Genomic DNA, 6,040 nt, shown 5'->3' on the forward strand with positions numbered 1-6,040 from the left:
GACATTTGACCTAACTTTAAGACGATGTGGATATTAAGAAGCTTAAGATTTAGTTTTTGTTTGGTGAGGATTGAAATTAGATTTGTAATATATTTTGATAAAAATTAATGAAATGTGTAGTTGAAAATTCGTGGAACCTATAAAATACGTTATTAAACTTAATTATTGATTTTAATTTAAATTAAAATCTAGATTTTTTTAATCGGTACCAAACAAAGACTTAAAAAATAAAATCTATAATTTAGCGTTCTTGTCATACTCTCGTTATCATACGGCGTGAACAATGTTTTGTCAGGTATAGGCTGTTTCAAAATATTTAAATGCCTTGAGTTGAAAGTCAATTCAAGCATCCAAAACATAGGAGTGCGACTAAAGAAAATGTCAGATTTCTTGCCATTAACCGATTCAAACTAAACAATCAAACGCTGAGAAATATTTTCATTTTCAGTCTATGATTTTATGTCAGCCACCCACTTCTATATATATGCGCAGCAAACTACACAATTCTTCATCAGAAAACATCTCCCAAAAACAAGAAAAATCCAAGAAATAGAATATTCACACGGCCATATATCGAAGCTCAAGAAAAGATTATACGGTCATAAAAGAAATGGCTGTTGGGAATCTACTTATACATGTACAGCGAAAAATTAAAATTATTTCGATTCCCACCGAGGATCCCTTTGTGTTTAGATAGAAATCGTGATAAAGATTGTATCTTTGAAGAATTCTGCAAACCTTTTGCTTTTCTTTTCGTTCCAGCAATCTTGATTCGCCATTCACAACTGTCCAATTGTCCAGCCTTCAACGATGATCCACACAGAGAACAAGATTGCAGCTACCAGGATTTTTCCTCTTGTGCTAGCAAGAATAATGAAAATCATATGGATCTCAAACTCAAACTATATATTTATACGAACCTAAACGGGCTCGGCCCGTTCCGGTCCAATATTTAATTAATCCATTTAATTAAATTCGGTCCGTGAATGAATTAATCAAAGTAATTAATTCGGGGCTATAAATAACCAATCAAATTATTTAATTTATCCAACGATTGTTAAATTAATTAATTGACAAATTGCAATCTTTCAATTCTCTTTTGTGTGTGGCCCATCAGGTTCCCGATCACGATGCCTAACGACGTGAAATATTATTTTGATCTAATAAAAATTGATAAATTAAAACACCCTTTTAATTTATCGTCAATTCACACTCGCCGTCCCAGATTGACATCTAAAATGTGTCAGGGCAATACATGTGACGGGAAATGTCACGTGGTATGGCAAAACTAAACTCGTTCGTTTATCGTGAAACTATAATCCCTTCGTCAATATGATCCGATCAATTACGAGATTTGGAAGTGTGTCAATCTCGATTATCGATCATATCTTTCACTCAACTATTAAGTAAATTCAAATCGAAAACTCCTTTTCGACTAATGAGTACATCTTGGCCAAGGATTTCATCATCGACTTAATTGAATGAAATGCGAATCATAATCTCCTACTATCTAAGAGTGACAAATCCTTTATTGGTCAATCACAACCTTTATATGATTCTTGACGTACCCGAACGATGTCGTATTAGCGGCCCTTTGCAGAGTAACATCCAACACCGCCAAAGTATGACTGTCCTTATATAAGGTACCATGACGACCTCAAGTTAAAAAGACCAATTCCACTATCGAACGTTAGAGATGAACCACTGACACTTAGATAATTATCCTTGTGGAATCTCTCGACGGGTCTCCAATGTTTTGTTCTATAACAAAATATCTACGTGTTCATTTAAGTGTCACCACACTTTAGCTTGTGAGATCAACTACTTACTTCACAAGTAAGAAATGCCACACGTAACAGTCTATCCATAATAACGATATCCGTATCTCGTTATTACTTACGACCACGGACGATTTAAGATTCAATCAGATGTAATTTGTATCTCACAATCACAAGTCTTTGTGATTAAAAAATTACGAAGATTTGAATCTACGGACTCTATTATTTAATTAATTATCTATTAACTAAATAATAGATCTGCCATTAAATTGCATTAATTATATGTATCAAAAGTATTTATGTCCAAAGTTGATTGGACCTAAGGCATAATACTTACAAACTTCCACTTGCACTAAATCCAATCACTTATGTATCCAATATCATAAGTTTACATGACGATCATTTTTATGCTACGACAACTCTTTGTCAGTGGATCTGCAAAATTGTTAAATGTGGGAATTTGTTCTTCTCTTTACGTCATTTCTATGTATTATCTTTTTTGATGAGATTATACCGCCTTAATACATGTTTGGATCATTGATGAGACCTTAGTTCCTTTGCTTTCGCAATGGCTCTATTGTTATCACAATACAATGGTATGTGATTAAGAATATCAGGAACTACTCCAAGTTCATTTATGAACATCATGATCCAGATTGCAACTCTTTGCTACTTCTGAAGTAATCATCTATTAGGTTTCTAATATTGAATCAACGGTTGCTTCACGTTTGGAACCTTTCCAACATACCGCTTAAAAGTAAACCAGTTTCTCCATATAAAATCTTCTCAAAATTTTATCTATGTAAATTGTGATGAGTTAAGCAATCTTCTAGATCTACCTTTATAGATCAAGTTGTTTATTTCATATCTTTCATGAATAAAACCTTTAACAGCCATTATTTCAACGATTGAAACATAGGGATGTCATTTTCTATAATATTAGGAATAAGACAAAGCTCCCACTATCTTCTTGTAAACACACAATTCGTCTTCAAATTTGATAAAATCAAACACTTTGACTTTTTCTATCAAATCGAAGATTTCAGCTCTATAGAGACTTATCTTAACCTTTAGTTACGGTATGCAATTGTTGCAAGCAAAACCCGAATGGACTTTAGCAAGGCTACAGGAGAAATGTTTCACCAAGATCAACACTTAACTTTTGCTTCTAGCCTTGCTTTGTATATATGGATATTCCCATCCATATCGACATTTTCCTTGTAAACTATTTACAAAAACTAATGGGTTTTATTCTATCAAGAGGGTTGACTAAGGTCTAAACCTTGTTCACATACATCGAGTTCATCTCGAGTTTCATGGCCTCTTGCTGTCTCTTTTAAGTCAACACTTGATTTTATTTTTGTTGCAGCTAGCGGGTTCATTATCCTGGATCATTAATACCTGATTATGGATTCGAAACTTCTTGAAGGTCGAATGATCCTACTAGATTCACATAGAGCTGACATGTTCTCAGGAGTCTTTACTCTCTGATCAAGAGTATGTCCCATATCAGATACGGGATCAAACTCGGATTTATCTACTTGGTTAACTATATTTGTGGACTCTTGAACACTTTCAAATTCTATTTTGCTCCCACTGTCCTCTTCTAGAGTAAACATTTTCTCTAAGAAGACGATATATCGTGAGACGAAGACTTTCTTCATGATAATAGGATTTATATTCAAATGTCTCCTTTGAATATCCCCACAAATACGTATATATCAGATTTAGTGTCAAACTTATCTGATTCAAGGAGCTTCAAATAAGCGTCATGGCCCCAAACTTTCATATGAGATAAATTGNTCCATTACTAAGTCAAAAGGCAACGGCAAAAAGTATGCTCGTACAGGCAATGCAGTAACTTTTGCTCATCTTCAACGTGTAGGGTAACTTCTCCCTTTCACATTGGTCTACTTCTATTTAGTTTCTCCATATTTGTATAAATATGCGATTTACATCTGGTATCAAATACCTAAGAAACTCGTGAAGTAGACATAAGCCATGCTATATTCCTTCCAATGACCTTTCACTCTATAATGAAACCAAAGGTCATTAGATTTGGTATTATCCTTCGCTTAGACTGTCTTAACCATATTGGGTGCTTTCCCAAAGTCCCTTTAGATTTCCTCTTAATACCCTTAGAGGAATCAATGGTTTGCCCACTACCAACTTTGATAAAGGACTTAACAGTCCTAAGCATGTCAAGCAACTTAATGAGTATGCATTAGAGCTTATTCATGTTAAATTTATAATTAGTTATGAATAGCTTTCTCTGACAGAGATTGCAGAACCAAGTCACTACTTAGTTTATGGTTTATGATTGAACTTAATTGAGACATTTCTCAACGTCAATCATCTTCAGTGTCTATGCATCGATTGAAGATTACTCTATCATTTTGCACCGGTATAGTTGTTTGAAAGTCTCATATCCTTCCACACATGATTATTATCATACAACTCTTTGTAATGAAGAATTTTGTGTTAACATCTATACTCTCAAGTTGCTTTTGTAATTCAGTGACATAGTTGCAGGTATCACATACGTTACATTACTATTGTCATCACTGCGTTTATTATAGCAGCCACCTCTTCCTTAATCGGGTCATCAATAGATGTATCTGGAAAATGGCTACTTAAGGACAACCAACGTTCTCATGCTTGAGAACAATTCTCAAATTGCAGTGCCAATCAAGAAGATTTAATTTGATTTTTGGCATCCAGTATGCTATTCAAAATATATGGTTACTAAGGATTCAATATAAATGCAAATGACGAAAAGGAACAGAATAATATATAAAATGCATCAATTAATTTAACATGGACTTTTATTAAATTAATTGTGCTCCTATGTTTAAATAAAATTTATGACACTCTTACATAAATTTATGGAGTCCATCCTTGACTCCCAGTGGGCTGGGTCCCATCTATTATATTAAGACCTTGAGTGTACTCAACAAACCTTAATATAATATTTGGGTAGATACTATTATCAATTATATCTCCATACAACTCCCAGATCATTAAGCTAACAACTCTTTGTTTTCACACATCTTATGTGTTAGCTTAACATACCTCTAAAAATTATCTTCTTGAGTGTATTCAACAAAAGATAAATTTTAGTTAAGTCAAACCCATCATTCAGAAATATCAAATATTTCATAGTGTCAAACATATCCCTAATGGACCAGCCTTAAGTGTACTCAACAAGTTGAGACGATTTGGGACTCTGGTTTTTCACTATAATGATGGAAGGCGATTACAAATGTGACCTAATATTTTATGGAGGGATTTTGCATTCAAAAGTCTCATCAACAACGATACAATTATATATATATTATTATACATCTACCATGCAAATAAACATATATATAACATAATATAATAGTGTGGACGATTATGGACTTTACTATCTAGTCTTCTCGAGCCATAAGGAAGACTAGTTGGTCAATTCATAGGGAGTATAACATTGAACAGCATCAATGCACCATCTCCATGATCTCCTCCTTTTCTTGTTTCTTCAATTAGTCTAGTTGCAACCTGTATCATATACTAATTGGCACGCAGACCTAAATGAAATTGGACTCGCAGGCCCATAGCAATAATAATAACGGACTCGCAGGTCCGAAATGATTAAGAGCTCGTAGGCCCATAATAATAACAATAATAACAGGCTCACAGGCCCAAAACAATTAAGAGCTCACATGCTCATAAAAACGACAAGAATAAAATTAACCATTTAACACATCCATATGGTCGAGTCCATGATCGTCCACTAATAATATATTCATCACATAAATGTATACCTATAAATATCTAATATTATATGTAAATTAGTTTCAAGTTTCTAGCAATTAAGTCGTCTAAACTCTTTTAGACAAATGGATCGTAATAATTAAATAATTAATTAATCATATTAATATATTATTTAATTAGCGGACATATTTAATTAAAATCAAATTTCAATTAAATACCAAATTAGAGTCCAACTCTAATTCAACAATTATATGGTGGGATTATTTAATTAAAATCAAATTTTAACAAAAAATCAAATTAAAGTCAAACTCTAATTTCAAAATTTAAGACGGTGGAATTTAATTAAAATCAAATTTTAATTAAATAACAAAACTAGAGTCTAACTCTAATTCCAATAATAAACTTAAGGCGAGACAATTTAATTAAAATCAAATTTTAATTAAATGTGAAATTAGAATCCAATTCTAATTACAAGAATATATTCGAGTGAATAATTAATTAAAATTAAA

This window comes from Olea europaea, chromosome 21 (genome assembly GCF_002742605.1).
Source record: "Olea europaea var. sylvestris chromosome 21, O_europaea_v1, whole genome shotgun sequence".
Taxonomy (NCBI): domain Eukaryota; kingdom Viridiplantae; phylum Streptophyta; class Magnoliopsida; order Lamiales; family Oleaceae; genus Olea; species Olea europaea.